The sequence below is a fragment of the Passer domesticus genome, chromosome 7, assembly GCF_036417665.1.
Source record: "Passer domesticus isolate bPasDom1 chromosome 7, bPasDom1.hap1, whole genome shotgun sequence".
In the NCBI taxonomy this organism is placed as follows: domain Eukaryota; kingdom Metazoa; phylum Chordata; class Aves; order Passeriformes; family Passeridae; genus Passer; species Passer domesticus.
In genome coordinates this window covers 1,393,394-1,411,049 of record NC_087480.1, presented here as the reverse complement: position 1 = coordinate 1,411,049, position 17,656 = coordinate 1,393,394, and the positions used below count along the sequence as shown (strand labels likewise).

At 42.3% G+C, this 17,656-nt stretch overlaps 1 long non-coding RNA gene across 1 annotated transcript in view; it reads left to right on the top strand.

Annotated features, from left to right (window-relative positions):
- The window catches only part of LOC135304228 (uncharacterized), a 147,185-nt gene that overhangs the window by 53,249 nt on the left and 76,280 nt on the right, over positions 1 to 17,656 (top strand). The window lies entirely within an intron of this gene.

Here is a 17,656-nt window from a genome sequence, read left to right as displayed (position 1 = left end):
TGCATTTATTTAATAACATTAGATTTGTATGTTCTAATTGCTTTGAATCTCCTCATCAGTCTTTATCATTCTGTGTTACAATTTTATTAGCATCATGCTTATAAACTTCCTTTTTCATTTTGTTTCTCCCTACCTTTTCTTTTCCCAGCTTTCTCCCCCAGCCTTTACCACTGCACATGATTTGGTCCTTCCCAAAATCTGTCATTTCTGAGGTGACTGTTCTTGTCCTGCCTACTTCTGCCTCTTCATGATGTCATGATATTGCCAAGCCATTGTTACTGATGCCTCACAGTTCACATTTTAATGGTTTTTTCAATACTTTGCATTTGGATCAGTTCATGAGCATTCACAAATCATCAGCAGCGAGACACACACACCTCCAGAGCCCAGGAAAATATGTCATTGAAACACTGGCAATATGTTTAATCAGCACTGCAGCCAGGGCTCATCTGAGGAGCACAAACTGAAGGTCTCCAAGTGAGCAGTAAATTCTGCAGTGCAGAATGCTCCTAAAGAACACAAAACATAGCAAATTAAGGGCACCAAAGTGAATTTATGGTCAGTGTTAACGAATGGAATGGGTGGGAACTGCCTGGAAATTCAATATTCTCAAAAAAGGGGTTCAGAATCCTCCCTGTGAGCACGAGGTGAGCCGTGAGCATTGTCTGGGCAGCACTTGGTGGCTTTCATGTGCTCTCTGTCCATTTTGTGCAGTGAATTGGCTACTCATGAGTAAAGTGAGCCTGTAGAAAGAGGGGGAATAGTCCTGAATGTTAAATCCACTTTGCTTTGGCTACAGATGATGACTAAACTGGAAACAGGGTGGTGCACTGCTCTGCCAGGACTGGTGGTGTTGCCATCTATGGGTGTCATGGGCAATCAGTGTGAGCACTGGGACACAAATGGCTCCTGGCAATCTGATTCTCATGTGAACACACATTTCCATAAACCAGGGGACTGGGGGAAAGGAGAAACAAAACCCAGAGCTAATTCTATGAGCCATTTGCTAATTAAAGATCCAACTCAGGCTGCTCCACTGTCTACTTCATCTCTGTGACCTAATTTGTTCCTGAAAGAAAGACAAACAGCTTCCTTCAGGGTGCTGTTTTTTAGTGACAAAGGATCTCACAATTATATGTGTTCTTCAGAAAATGAGACGCCCAACAGCTCTGGAATATTACTGTCTGGTTGTTGTGTACCCATCTATCTTCTGCAGGAATTTTATTGGCGCACAGGTCGATGCAAATTCCTAAACAGATACAGAAAATAAATGAAATACCTACAACGGTTTGCTGCACTTTTGGGGGAATACTTCAGCAAACAGGTCTTGGAAGTTTAAGTGTCACAATTTGGCTTCTTTCCAGTGCTAGGAGCACTTCCATTACAAGTTAATTTAGAGGCTTAGCTGCTGAAATAACATCATCATGCTGGGCTTGGGAATGTTGTCCTTCTTATTAGATGTTAGTGATCTTTCAAAAAGCAAACCCACAAAACAGCCTGTCCCAGGGATTTATTGTACTTTATCATGTGTGCTCTCCAAAGCAGGGATTGCTGAAGCTCCTTTGCAAGAGCACTTCCCTTTCTGCTCCTGCTGAGTCAGCAGCAGTTCAGCCTCTCCGAGGTGTGAATGACAACTAAATTTTTTATTGGCTACAGGTGTTTATTCTTATTCGACCCTAAAGCATATGAAACCCTGCTAGCAATTCAAGGGAATTAACAGCTTTCAATACCAACACTAATGCAAACATTTGTATGCAGTAATTAGAGCTTCTTCGCATTCTCCCCTGACAAACTAAAATGTTCTGATAGCTGCCATTAGTGCTTCCTAACTTTTGAAACCTGAGCGATGCCGCTGTTAATTGCTTAAAAAATGCTACTCTGACAAACCTGTTTTGATTTTAGACCAAGAATTCAGTTTTCTGCCTGTGCACTGGTATTGTTTTGGCTGCAAGTGCAGGCTCCTGTGGTCTGCACAGCTCTGGGAAATCTGTCAGAGTTTCTTTCATTGCTCCTCGTGGTGGAATAATGGGGTCCTCTCTGCATTTTGCCTGGAAAGTTTTGTCCTTTTTTTCCTTGAAACAAATGGCAAATAATCTCACAACCATCAGCATCTACAAAAATCTTCATGTGAATTTTTTACCATCATGTGAAAGAATCAAAGTAAATATGAGCAGCAGAAAGAAATTTACCACAGAAAAAAAACAGACATCAATTACTATGGAAAAGTCTTTTAAGAAGCATTTCTGAACACTAAGCCTGCATGGCATTTTCTTGAATATCTGGGGAAGAAAATCTTTGGTCTGATTTAAGGTAGTTCATTCCTATGTGGCTGATTTTAAGGACAGTGAATTCAAGTTTTCTGTCCTTTCCAGTTAAATCTTTGGTGCAATTTTATTAATCATTTAATGTAAAATAAGAGGAGACCTGTCCATGTAATCCTTGTGCCCTAGTGACACATTCTCTTTTCTCTGTACTCTGTGGCTCAAAGTTTTGTGGTTTTTTTCTTAAGACACCCAGAATGAGGTTGCAATGAGCCCAGCCCATCCTGGCCCTTTGCTGGGGCGGGTTTTGGTTGTGGTGCTGTTCTGGGCTCCAGGTCACCAGCACAGCATCCCCTGGCCCTGGGCACTGACAGCTCCCCAGTTCAGGGCTGTCACAGACACAGCAGCTGGGATGTGCCCGGTGCAGCGTGAGGCAGGGGTAGGGAGGGAATTTAGGGAATTTGGGTGCTGCTGAGCTCCTGTGGGTTGAAACACTCTGACTACACCAAGCAGACACCAACCATCCTGGCAGGCTGCTTAGCTGAGTCTGGCAGCTTCTTTCACACAAGTTTGGGGTTGTTAATAAAACAACAATGTCAATTTTTTCCCCTGTATTTTCTCTTTATAGCCCCCTGAGAAGAGGGTTTAGAGAATACTAGAGCTGGTTGGTTTATTCCTGTTCCTTTGTAATGGGTCCATTAGGCAGATCTTGATATGCTTGCTTTCAGTTTTTAATATTCATTTCAGTTGGTGACCCAGGCTGTTAAGATGTGAAAATACAGTTTCATTAAAGTGAAGTATGCATAACTTACAGGCAACTTACATTGATGATTAAGTGAATTTGCAAATGGGAAGAGCTATAAGCTTAATGCAGACATAATAATACAACATGAAGAGAGGGTGAGAGGGCAAGAAAAGCAAGGACAGAGGTCAGCTTGAGCAAAAGAAAAAAAAAGAATTAACATTTCCCAAGTTCACTGGTGCAGCAGGAAAAACCAGATATTTCAATTTCAAGTGCAAGATGGTCTTTAAGGAGTATAGGGTATTTCAGAATGTGTAGTTTAGCTGGTCTGAGGTAGATATTGCTTTGACTTTTTTTACAGTGGCAGCAGCTCTGGAATTCACCAGTTAAGTCTGGAGTGACTTTGGAAAGGTTTCCAGGGAAGTTCCTGTGGCTGCAGCCAGCAGGGAACTCCAGTTCATCAGAGAACATCAGGGTGACCTCAGATTGGACAGGAGGGGGAATTTCCTGGAATGAGGGTGGGCAGGGCTGGCACAGGGTGCCCAGAGCAGCTGGGGCTGCCCCTGGATCCCTGGCAGTGCCCAAGGCCAGGCAGCACCTGGGACAGTGGGAGGTGTGCCTGCCATGGCACTGGAGGGGCTTTAGAGCTCCTTTCCAAATCATGATTCCAAGAAAATGCCTTCTGTGATGATTGAGGCTGGAATTTCTCTTCCTGGCTGAGATTTGTTGGTTTTATTTGGAATTTATTTTGTTTCCTTTGTGCCACACGTGCAAGGGCTGCCTCCTGCCAGGTTCAGGACTGCCTCAGAGTGCATCCACTCAGCTGCTGCTGTGAGCAGGAATTCCACACAAGGCCATCACTAACTGCACTGAATCCCAAGAAAAGGATGACAATTTCATTTGCTTAGCTTGAAATCTGATAAGAAAAGGACTAGAAATAGTACAGTACTCCTCAATTCAGAATATTAGCTTGGCGACATACCTGGGTGTAAAAGCAAACAGAATTTAGTCATTCAAGAAGCATTTAACAGCACTAATTGGGAAGCAGTATCAAAATGGATTTTTTCCAACTTGTGAGACAGTGTTTATCACAGCGAGCAGAGCAGACAGTCAGCAGGGCATTGATTCTGTCCCCCTTCAGCTGTGCCAGGATAATGACTAGTCGATGTTCTAATAAAAAAGTTTGAAAATAAAATGCGAGTGATTACGAAAGCTGTAAGCATTTAAAATTGTTCTTAATGATGTAGCTACAGTTTCTGTTACTGGAATAGCTCTTGCTGATTTATATTGGTTTCTACTCAGATGGTTGTCTGGTTACAAATGATGTTTTCATCTACACAGAATTAAGGGCTTAGAAATAACTTTTCAGATTAGCCTAATTAAATGTTTATTAATTTTTTAATAACTATCACAACAGCTTGGGTTTTGCCTGAGGTTTTTGAAAAAAATGTGCCTCACCCTTTTAAAAAGGTTGGGAAACTGAGGGAAGGAAAGGTTAAATCACTTGTTTAAAGTCACTGAGCACAGATCTTTAATTTGCTGGGCCATGCTTTATTTTAGCCCACAGTTATAACCCAATCCTGTGATGATAATATTTCATTCAGCTGGACATGGACTACAGTCTCAGAGAAAAAAATTCATATTTTATATTTTTGGGGGAGTTCATGTCCATTTAACAGCCTCTTTTCCTGATGTCACTTTAAAACAGGTGAAAAAACTGGATTATTAGAGAGTAGGCTGAATTGTTGCTTGTGATATTAGATTTTCTCCAGATGTTTTTTATCTCATATTTAACTCTCTTTGCCTTTGTCCAATCTTTGCCAGTCCTACTGGCTTCCCAAACCAACAGCCAGGTCTTTTCTCCAGTTAGAATTTGTTGAGCACTTGGCATTGCATGCCAGGAGGAGAGCAGAGCTGTCCCAGCTCTCATCTGTGACTGTTTTCCTGAGCACACCTTTGTGGGAAGCTGTTTGACAGATGTTGTTTCCATGTCTCAGAGGAGGGGACCTGTGTGAGGAGAGGGGCAGAAATCCCCCAGGATCTGGAGAAAAACTGCTCCTTCCTTCTCCCATGTAAAATATGCAGAGAGACCCAAGACTAAACAAAGGTTGGGATCAATCTATTGATCTGTTTTCCATTTCAGACCAGGAAGCAATTAAATTTGGGTTCTCAGAGTTCATTTGAATATTTTATTAGTGTCTTGACAATTTATTTGTGTCCTGGATGAAGCAGGTGCTGTTAATGGAGCCCAGTCTGGCTCTGGAGCCCTGCTGGTGATCCCTCCCTGAGTTTATTCTGGTGTTGCTTGTTTTAATATCCTGTCTCTGTCCTTGTAGTGGGATTGGCAGCTGAAATGGCACTTATCTTATACTCTGTACAAAAAAAAAAGGAAAGATAAAAACTTTCATTTTTTGGTAGTTTCCCTAGCTGCTTTTTTATTTTCCCTTTTTTTTTTCCAGGAGACTTTGATTCTGTCACAGACTCTGAGCTTCTATATGCTTAGAAACATCATTTTGTTCCTTGGTTAATTGCTTTCTCATGCTTTTTAAACTTTTAATTTCCATCATTCTTTAATCTGCTGTCACTTTGCATATTGTCCCTTCTCCAAGTTATTTTGCCTTAAAAGACACATCCTTTGGGACTAGTGGGCCTTACTAGGACAGGCAATTATTGCCTGGATATGAGGCTAGCTGCAGACAGATTAGTGCAGGGCTGGCTTCTGGAGCTGTGAAAACTATACCTTAGGAAAAAAATGGCCTCAAAACCCACAGCTTGGGATTTTTGGGAACCTGAGAACATTTACCTTCCCTGAGAAAAGGGCTTCTGGATTTAAAACAAGCAAATAAACAAACTCATCTCTATAAGAACCCACCAGGCAGCCAATAAAACAAACCAACCCTGCTTTGGTGGAGCTGAAGGAGCTGCAGAGGAGAAATGTGTGGCCAGGAGCTGCCTGCAGAGCAGTCAGGGGCATGCACTGCACTCAGGGCTGAGCAGGAATTGCCTTCTGGGCCAAAAGGCTTTAAAATAGTTCTCTCAGAAATATCACATCAGAAATACTCTTCAGATTAGACTAGAACATGTTCATAAACCTTTGAAAATAGGGGGGAAAATTCTCTACCAGTGAGGCTAATTTGTTAGCTAGGGTTTCACACAGAAGCCAAACTTTTCACATAAAGACTTCTGATACATAAATGAAAATACATTCTCTGATGCGTAGTCTTTTACAGATCAAAGTTCTGTACCTGCTGCAGCAAGGTCTGCTTGCATTTTTTCCATTGAACACCTGAATATGTCACAGCAGTTTGTGTTGTCTTTCCTGTTCACTGCAATTTATCCAGACTTCACTTCCAGCAGAATCCTTCCCTGCTCCTGGGCAAGAGGCACCTGAAGATGGGTGACAGGGCAGTGCCCTTGCTTCTGTGTAGAAAACCTCATTCTGCAATCATTCTTTTCTCCCAGGACAGAGTGTAGTCTGTGCATTAGCTCAGTTCCAATCAAAAGGAATGCTAATTATCTCCTGATTTCCCTGGCTTCAGACTGGCAGAGGCTGTGCTTCCTGCTGGCCCAGGCAGTTATGTTGGCATGCTGCTGCCTCCAGCTTTAGTCCTGTTCCCTTAAACTGGGTGGGATCTCTTCTCTCTCACCAGTGAGAGTTTTCATGTCTTAAACTCCAGCTCCTGGAATGAACAGATTTGAGGCTGAACATCAAGTGATGAGTTACCTCAACTGCTTCTTTTTAATCTTTACTTTTGGAATTATCTCTTAATTTTAGATGGGTTTTTCATTACTTGAAGTTTGGGCATGGCAATACTGAAAGGATAAACACCAACCTGTGTTCTCACTGTGGTGAAACTCCTCTCACTCTTATGGTTGATGTCAGGTTTAGAGGGAAAATACTGGACAGGATTGTGCTTGGCCCACATTTTTATAACATTCTTGAACCAATAATAGCTAAAGTTTGCATTTTGTGTTGGCTGTGTTGACTTTTGTCAATGCAAGTGCTATTTACAGACTGATTTGCCTAACTGTAGGTTTAATTATTGATTATTTAAGCCTACATAAACTGTTGTATCAAATGAAAAACTATTTCTGACATCCTCAAGATGAGGATGGCCTTGTAGAATAGCTCCAAAGGAAGAGAATCTGGTAATTGAAATGCTAACAGATCCATAACTTTACTCCATTATTACCTAAATAATTTTGTAGATATTCAGCACAGTCTTGTCAAATCCCCTTGTGAGATGCTTTTCCCAGTGCACAGGATCTTGATGAAAAGAATCAATTAAACCTGGAAAGCTCCAATGGTATAAATATCCTTAGTAAATAAATTGTTATTGTATTAGATAAAACATGCTGATTTAAAACAGTAGATAAACCCTATCTCTAGTCTGTGGCACATGCTCTGAAAAAACTCCCAGATTTCCTGGCATGAATAATGCATGAGTCTCTTTTTCTGAGATGGAGTTGCCTGTTGGGGCTGCATGTGAATATTCTGCTGTTTGACTCTGGTTTTTGCCCCCTCCCCAGGCAGGGGGACGTGGCTGGATGCTCAGATCCCTGGGGGAGCAGGAATTCTGCACAGATCCCTGGGGGAGCAGGAATTCTGCACAGATCCCTGGGGGAGCAGGAATTCTGCACAGATCCCTGGGGGAGCAGGAACTCCCTCTGAGCCTGCAGCCATGGGAGCTCCAAGGGTGCAGTGAGAGATGGAGGCTGCGGTGGGATGCTGGTGTGGTTCTGCTGTCGGCTGCTGTGTCAGCAGTGCAGAAATCCCCTCTCCTCCCTGCTGCCTTGGGAAGGCTGAGCTAGAACAGAGGCTGGGCAGAGTTACAGGATAAAGCAGGGATTTATGAAAAGGATCTCCTCCATGGATGCACCTTGGGCAGCACCAGAGCCCAGCCAGGGCTGCACCCAAGATGAACCCAAATGGTCCCAAAATGGACCCAGGATGAACCCAAATGGTCCCAAAATGAACCCAAGGTGAACCCAAATGTTCCCAAAATGCACGAGCGCTCCCGGGGTCTCTCCCTGGGCTCAGCTCTGCTCCATGTGCACATTGCAGTTCAGTGTCCAGTTCCAGCTGCAGCCCCTGCAGTCCCACCCTGCTTGTTTTTCTCTCTGCAGCCCACGGGGTTTGTGCTCTTGGGTGAGATTTGGATCATTTGTCCTTGGTGCCCAGCTAGAGAAGGAATTGTTTTGTCTCCCTGCTCTGTGCACAGAGCTCACCATCCCATAATATGAACCCAGACCCACACACTAAAGCAGCACAGAATGTGAAAAATAGAAAAGCTAAAACCTACAATAACTGTACAATCATAAGTATGTCCTCACCTGCAGTATAGCACAGACACACCTCCAATATTTCCCAATTATGCTTTATAATTTATTCACTGTGGGCTAAGACTGAAAGCCACAAATAAAATAGTAGAGGATGAAGAAGAAGATGCCAGAAGCAGACTGGGAAGGTCAGAAAGGAAAAAGCCTGAACAAACAAAAACCCCCATGCCATTCACCACATCCACATCAGTAATTTCACTTCGGGGAGAAACTGTACAAGAGGCAGCCTGGCTGCTCCCAGGGGAGAAGTTATTCCTGAGCACACCAGTGTGCCAGGTCAGGCCCTGAATCAACAAGGCAGTGACTGTGAAAGGCAGTGCAGGGGGAAGGTTAATGAGAAGCACTGGGAAGACCTTCCTAAAGTGGGAATTGGAGTCACCTCGGGCCAGGAGGGAAGTGAGCAAGGCAGGGAGGTCAGCTGGGGAGGCAGGAGCAGGTCCTGCCCAGCAGGGCCCCTCACACCCCACTGCTGGGAGCTGGCCAGAGTGACCACGGCAGCTGGGAGTGGTGCCTTCAGTTTGAGCTTTCTTATTTCCCACCCTCTGCACTGCATTGGTACAGAACTCTGAACTCTATGTAAAGTGTCAGCAGCTCTCCTCACAGCTCAGGCACACAGAACAATCCTTTCCCACCCCAGAACCAAGGACACCGCTGCAGCTTCAGCCCCAAAAGTGCAAACAGCAGGGGATGGAGGAGAGCAACCTGGGAGGGTGGGACTGCATCACCTGAGCTGGAATTGGACAGTGAACCCAATGTGGAGATGGACTAAACTGATAAAAGGGTGAAAATTTGTGACCAGGAGCATCCTGATCAGGGCTACAAGGACCAGGATGCTGGTCCTTGACCAAGCTCTTGCACTGCCCAAGGTGTGTTCTTTGAGGCCTTTTAATGAATCCCCACTTTATTCTCTAACTCTGCCCATCCTCTCCAGGCGTCACAGGCTCGTTGTCAGGGACTGTGCACTGCCAGGCACGTACTCACAGACACTGAAGCAATAAGAACAACCTTATCTTTTCACAGAATGTGTCAGGGGTTTTGTGTTTGGTTGGGCTTGTTTGTTTGGGGTTTTTTTGGTTGGCAGCAAAAGGAAAAAAAATGGCAATATAAGGCTATCCCGCTTAAACAGAAACTTTGGTAGGATCTGCCCACCTTTCCTTGCCTTTCGGGATTCTGAAGTCAGAATAGCACCCTGCCACATCAATTTTTACATCCAATTGATACAGAAACTTTGAATATTCAGTATTTGAATATTGATATAGAAACTTTGAATATTGAATTGATAGTAATGTGTATTTTCAACATTTGCAGCCCCTGTGCCATAACGTATCCTGGAATTAATGTATTTGGTTTTTCCCAAGCCCTTTTACTCATTGTGGCAAACTGAGAGAGGACCTGGATTCTGTCATATTCACTGCCTTTGTCATTTATGCCACTTCTTCAAATGTTTCTTTAATTATTATTATTATTATTATTTTTGTGGGGTCTTAGTTCTATCTTTAGGAAGGCATGGCTCATCAGGCACCTCGCCTGGGTGTGCACCACCCCTGTTCTCTTTGAGGAAGGCACTAAGGAGTTAAAATTCCTGTTAGCACAGTTCTTGTATTTCTGTGGAACACAGAAGCCTCGGTGGGTCAAGAGGCTGTCTCCTGAAAAAGACAAGTAGCATCAGCTGTTCCACAGCAGTTCTGTTCTCTGCCTCTGTGCTGGAATTGATGGAAACTCTCAGAGGCTGTGAGGGTACACAGGGTTTGCTGCTTATTCCTCAGCTTTGTCTGCAAGGAAACCCATTCCCTGCCCTTCCTCTTGTTATAAGAAGTTGGGATGTCAGAACTGACAGCCTGGTAAACGCTGGGACAGCGTGTCAGGAAGAGGAAATGTTGTGGAAGAAGCAAGGCACAAATAATGCACAGCAGGTCACTCGCTGCGAACAAATGGCAGAGACGAGAAAACACCCACACGTGGGGCTTGGGAAATAAACACCTCAGGGCTCCTGCCTTGCTTCTGAGGGTGGCTGGCCACTGTTGAAATATTTCAATATTAAAGTATTTCAATAAGATGAGCCCTGGTGTAGATGTCACCCTCTGAGCTGAGCGTGTTCAGTCTGTCTGTGTGGAGTGGCCTCCAGCAGCTGGGGTTGTGGCACGAGCAGAGGTTCTGCAGACCCAGCTGTGAACTGCTTTGCTGTAAAATATGAATATTTTGTCAGTTTAGTCTCTTTTTTCCAAACTTGATTACTTTTGAGGGTTATGTTTTGTTTTTAATTGCTGCACGTTCCCCACATTGCCTTGAATTTATCCCCTTTTTTATCCTCTGAGGTTGAGAATTTTGGACACAGAACAAAAAACTCACCCGCCTTAGGATGCTCCTAGAAAGAAATGTCAAATGTCAGCCAAATCCTGAAAAGTGCATGTTTTTCTTAGATGACTGTTCTCAAGTGATTTTAGGGTGATTTCTCCCTTCATACTCTGCCCATCCTTCTGTTCTCCAGCCCAGGTGCTGCTTCAGCTTTAACCTCCTCCCATGGAAATCTCCTTTGGAGGCAAAAACAAGGAAGCACTTTCTGACAGACTGACTGCTGGAAGCAGAGCTCTGCTTCTGGAGGGCACGCACTGAGAATTTATTTTTTTTTACTGAAATGCTGCATTTTTGTGTCCTGTTTATATCACTTAACTTACCCAACATCAAAAACAATTACAGCAATTACCAAAGACCTTGACTTTTTCCTTGGGGATATGCTGTGCTAGAAAGCTCTGCTTATGTCTTGGGGTTTGTTTCTGTCTCTCTTAAAGCTAATATTTAGCATTTATCCTAGAGGAACAAACTGACAGAAGTGATGGGTATCTCCCCAAAGCCTGTATTTACTGTATCAGCTGAATTTAAATTTCATGATTTCGTGTTCCTGAAGTGTTTCTTAGGATCAGTCATTTAAAAAAAATTCCTGCTCCTGGTTTGTCACATCTGGAGTTGAGAGAAGAATGATGGAAAGGCAGAGAAGGAGGTCTCCCACAAGAAGCCAAAGAGGCATTCTGGCAGAAAAGCCATTCTCTTGCAGGAAGGGCCAAAGTGTTTGTTCATTGTTTGGACAAGAACTACAGCTGTCAGTCATCGATGTCAAAATTGTCCTGTCTGTGAAGGGCCCTGGTTCCTGTGGGCTGCCAGGGAGGGGAGCCTCATCTGCAGCATGCAAATAATGAGATAATGAGATTCACTCCACTTCCTCTGAATTGGGGTTGCTGTGCATGATTAGAGGGGAGTTTTCATTACCTTCCTGGGAATTCTGAAGCTGCAGATTTGCATGTTAATAGTAACATTTTCCTTTTTTTAATGTGCCTTTTTAAGTGAGTTCCATGTTTAAAATGGTGAAAGAGAAGCTACCATCTTTCAACATCTCACTTGGACTCAGTGACTTCAGAGAAAATTCAGTTCACAGTTACAAAGATGATTTTTTTTCTCTTAAGTTCGTGTCTCTCAAAGGGCTGTGTTGAGATCAGGAGAGTGAGCCAGAATCCTGCCAGCCAAACCTCTCCTGGGTTAGACTTCTGGATCTGCACCAAGAACTAAAAGTTGCATTGATTTTGCTTTGCAATTTGATTTTTGCCTAACAACTCTGTTAGGGTGTTATCCAGAGCAGAGCCTGTCTTTAACCCAGAGCTTTACTGGATCTAAGAGGGCAGGAGTGGGAAGGGGCAGGGAATGGCTTGGGCAAATCTCAAGGAAAACCTTCTTGTTTCACACAAACAGCTGTGAATTGCAACGTTCAGAGGGAGGAGGTGGAGAGGCAAAGATTTCTTACCCTGATTTTTAAACCTGAACAAATTATGAGCACTGAGAGTGCAAGAGATTACAGAACCGATCTAACACCCTGAGCTGAATTTTGGGTCTTTGCAGGGTTCTGGAGGGACTGTGCTGTGGAAAGAGAGCTGAGTGTTACAGATGCATGGAATTAGACTTCATGTCCATAGGAAGTTAGGCTTACCTTGTAAGAGAAGTGATCTACCAGCTCTGTAATAATTTGTTTTTCTAATAATAACCCAGCATCTGAGGTGGGTACTTCTTTTATGAAGTTGAAATCCAAATAAATAAAGTAACCTGTGCCATAAGTGTATAATTACAGAAGATTTGAGAGTTGATTAAAACCGCTCCAGTTACAGAAGCGTCTCACAACATTAATGATTTCTGGCCAATATATTTTGTACAGAATTAATGAGTGTCTGGGGTTATGGGTTTCTTCATTTTGGTTTGGGTCATTAACATACTCATTAACGTTTAAAAAGCAGCTCTTAGCTGCCAGAATTCTTAATTTTTTTTTTTTTTTTTTTTTTTTTTTTTTTTTTTTTTTTTAACTTGGAAGTCTTCCTTTGCTGAGAGTCCCCCACACTGAATTTCTGGTGCTGCCTGGTGAGGTGTTGGCAGTGCTGCCTCTGCCTGGGCATGGCCACAGGGATGCTCTGCCCTGAGCAGCTGGAAGGGACCTTGTGCTCCTGCAGCCCATCCTCAGTGGCTCTGGCTGCTGGGATGTGAAATAGTGCAGGTAAAAGGATCTCCAGACAGCTGTAAAAGCAGAAAGAGCAGAGAACTCAGTGCAAAGTCTGAAAGCAGAAAAAGTTACAGCAGTACAGCAAGCAAGGACATGGAACAAGAGCTTGAGCTTTAGGCTTGGCTCAGATAGATCTTAACAGGAAAGGAAATATGCTTAGCAAGACAGTAGAAGGTTTTAGGCCGAATAATCAATTATTGTGTATGGTAATAGAAGGCATACAAGCAAGCACTGTGTGCAGCAGGTGTACCTGTGCTTCTAGTGACTGGCTAGAATTATCTGTAGGCTTTAGCAATGTGCTGTTGGCTGGAAAGTTTTTGAAATGCTCTGTACCAAAGAAATCTTTGGCTGCTGCTGGCTGTACATGAGCTTTGCCCTCTCTCTGTTGTCCCAGCCCTGTCATTAGGCTGATGCTGCAGGAAAAGCTCAAGGAATGAACCCCAGCATCCTGCCCCATGCCAAAACCCACACACACACTGTGACACACCCTGAGCCTTTGTCCTCTTCCATGGTCCCAGAGCCCTCGGTGGAGAAATACAGATTTAAAAGGGTAAATAAGGCCCTGTGTGAAATATGAAGAACAAAACCACTGTAAAATGCAAGTTTTAGTCGTGGCAGTATAATTGGTGTTCAACTTGTGTTACTTTACATTGAGCCCCAAACAATATTCAGGCTGGAAAATGTTTTGGTTTTGTTTCTCTCAGTGAGAGCCTCTATTGTGTTTTTATGGTGGGATGAATATTTATGGCAGCTATGAGACTTCCTATAGCTAGTGTACTGCTCTGAGAGAGACTTGGATTTTCCAGATTAACAGAATTAGAGCCAAGCTTTGTTCTCCTGGTGAACCAAGGTCTGAGGGCAGCCTGGTCCCAGCTGGAAGGAGCTGGGTGCTTTGCAGGAAGCACTTCTGGGCAGCAGATCTGGATAGATCTGGGTGCTGCTGGCCTGGAAAATCCAGAATGTTCTCTTCAGATCAGAGTTAACCCTGTTTGATGGGAGACAGACCCTTGGAAATCCCCAGAGGAGAAACCCTCAGCACTGCCTGCACACAGAAAGGAGCCAGTCTGACTCATTATTTTACGTATTTACAGCCCAGTATAGTTTTTCAGGCACCAAGTACTTTTTGGATACTTTTATCAGCAAACTGTGCATCACTTTGTGGTTTAGAGTTGGAAACTATTTCAGTTATCATTTATATCCTTTTTTCCTTCCAAAAATAATCATAATACTGCAGAGTTTACTATAGATTTTTTTCCTCTGATATACTGTATGACTCACATTACAGCAAGCTTGAGTGATCACAGATTATTGATTTTTAGTTGTTGATAAAAAATTTCATAATAACAGTATTATCTCTGAGATCTGATTTTGGAGTGCATTGTCAAGGGAACAGTCTGCAGCAGCAGGTTCTGTGTGCTCTTCACAGAGCCCATGGAAAAGGACTCATTTCCTGGGATTAGCTGCTGTCATTTGTTTAAGCTTACTCACAGTGTCAACCTCTTTTAGACTAATTTATTTAATTTAGTTCGGGGATGTTTTCTTTACTAATTTTCCTGAGTGCTGCTTTGTTTGTTACTGAAGAAATAGAGTTATTAACCACCCCCGAAAAACCACAGCAAAGGAACATTCTTTTCCACTCATCCATGAGCAGAAAAAAAAATATGCTGCTAAAAATTTGGGGGCAGAATTGATTAATTAAACAGGATAGGGAAGTAAAATATGCAACCACATCTGTTTGTACCAGAAAACAAAGAGATTATTTAAGAATTTCACCACAGTCACAGAAGAAAGGGACAAGAAAGAGGGCAGTCATGCTTAGAAAGTTGCCTGTTTCCATGATCTTGATTCACTGCCATATTCAAACAGGCATTTAATTCCCTATTTTCAGCTTCAGTTGGGTCATTCCTCGTGTTTTAGCCTGTTGAGTTTTTGGAAACAGCTTGTTAACCTCTGGGTATTGTTTCTGTAGGCTCTGCAATGAGCAGCAAGAGCTTAGGACAGGACATTTAGTCCCAAGCCTTTGTTTTATGGGCATATCCTGTGAATTCCTGCAGGAAACCTTCTCCTGTAGCTGTGTCAGGCCAGGCAGTGTCACAGCCCACTCAGCCAGAAAAGCTCTGCACAATTTGCATTTTCTTCCCCCATCAGGGCCATCCTAAAGCAGTTACTCATCAATTGTTAGTGCTGCTGAAATGATGAAAATGCAAGTGCGTTTTCACCAATGACATTTTCTGTCTTGATTTGCTAAGTTTATTTCATTAATATTCTGCTATCTTTTTCACATCCTTAAATTTCAATATACTACTTTATATATATATAAATATATATATTTATATATATTAATATACTTTCTAGTAGTATATTGAAATTTAAGAGTAGATATTAATTTTCTCTTTTTAGAAGCATTCTCTCCTTGAGGAGTTCTAGAAAGCTCTGCAAAGAGCATTCATGGACCAAAAAAATGGTGTTCACAAGTAGAACAAATTCATGCCTGAATTCATGTCATGTTGTCATTTCTTGGGTGGCTGTCTTGGAACATAACCACCAGCGTTTTCAGTACAGTTCTGCAGGTCTGAATTCTAGTTTTCCATATGGATTGGAGGTGTAGCTAATCCAAAGCAAATGCCTCTGGTGGTTGTTGGGTTGTTGAGCATTTTCTCTGGTGCTTTGCTCCTCACTGTGACCCTGGCAGCTGCAGCAGTTCAGAATTCATGAGGCGTTTGTGGCAGAACTCAACACCAGGAATGAAGAACCCATTGTGCTGCATAAATGCAGAATTGTTTCCTGTGCATGCAATGCCTTGTATTGCTGTAATGCCTGAACTTTACAGGTTGTTACCAATTCCATTTCAACATTACTTGTCGTGTCATGGGTGCCAGGACAAGGGAAGAGATTCATCTGACTTCATATTTCTTACAAGGCTGATTTATTGTATTATTATATTATATAGTGCTATACTAAAGCTATACTAAACTATAGAGAGAAAAGAATATACCAGAAGGCTAGGGAAGGAATGAATAATTCATGACTGCTCAGAGCCTCGACACAGCTAAACCATGACTGGTCATCAAGTAAAAACAATTCATATGAGACCAATCAAAGATTTACCTGTTGGTAAACCATCTCCAGACCACGTTCCACAGCCATCACATAGTTATTGTTTACATTTCTTTTCTGAGGCTTCTCAGCTTCTCAAGAGAAAATCCTAGCGAAAGGATTTTTCACAAAAATATCATGGTGACATGACCAAAGGAAATTCCCAGGGGTTGAAGGCCTGGGCTCACCGAGTGCCAGCCCTGGGGCTCAGGTGGCTGCAGTGCCACCTTGCTTCTCTGCATCTGCAAGGCTGTGGGCAGTTCTAAGGTTCTGCTGCAGCTGACTTATTGCTGTGATTTCTGTGACATCTGTGTGCAGAATCTGTCAGTGGGAGAGTTCACCAAAATTGCCATGGCAGAGCACGTGGCTTCAGCCATCCATCAAAAAGGGGCTTCAGTCACCAGGCTGAGTCAAGTGCTGTGTTTTATTCCCGAAAAATCTTGGTGTTTGCACTGCAGTCACTTTTTGTTGTTGTTGTTGTAAGAATTCTGTCAGTCCCTGACAATGACATTTGATTTGTTGTGCTGGTTTGTAACCTCCTCTGGCAGTTGTGCTTTCTGTGAGCCCAGCACACACAGAACAACATAAACAGCACACACAGAACAGTATAAACTGCATATACAGAAAAATACAAAATTAATATACAGAACAATATAAATTGCACATATAGAACAGTATAAACTGCATATACAGAAAAATATAAAATTAATATACAGAACAATATAAACTGCATATACAGAACAATATAAACTGCACACAGAGCAAAATATAAACTGCACATATAGAACAGTATAAACTGCATATACAGAACAATATAAACAGCACATATAAAAAAACCATAACACATGTAGAATAATATAAACTGAACATATAGAATATGAGCTGCACATACAGAACAATATAAACTACATATAAAGAACAATATAAACTGCACACAGAGCAAAATATAAACTGCACATATAGAACAATATAAACTGCACATATAGAACAATATAAACTGCTCACAGGCACACTGTGTGGCCCTGCTGTGACATTGCTTTTAATTCTGTGATCCATGGTGGATGAATGGGGGAAGTTAGCATGTAGAAATGTGGCCTTGTGTGCTACCTGTCATGTCTTCTACCAGAAATGTTAAATACCAAGCAGTTCTGCGTAAATGGAGTAGAATCAGTTCAAGATAGGAACAATGAACCACAAGTCGTAGGTTATGTGTTGATTTTTTTTTTCTTTTTCCAAGTGACTTCAGGAAGATTCTCATACTTTGTAATTAATTGGCCAACGAGGGAAATCTGCCATAGGAATAAATGCAGTTCAAATAGTCTTTCCTACTAGATAGCATTTGTTGGGAAACCTTTTTTAGAGACTATTAAAACATGCATGAACAACTACCAATTACTTAGTCCAGAGAGAGCTTTGTACAAAAAATTAAAAAAAAAAAAAGAAATTATCATACAATGGTAATAAAAAGAGTGAATATGTCACCTAGGGCATGGAAGTGTGTGCTTCTAATAACTTCAGGCTGTAAGCTGCCTGCCTAATTAAATTCATCAATGTGCTTCAATATCAGTTTAAATAGTTGATTGCAAATTGAGAGAAACTAAACTTATTTGCATGGAATGCAGAGTTTCAAGTCTCAAAGTGACATTGGATCTTTATCCAGAATATTATTTTCCATTCCTG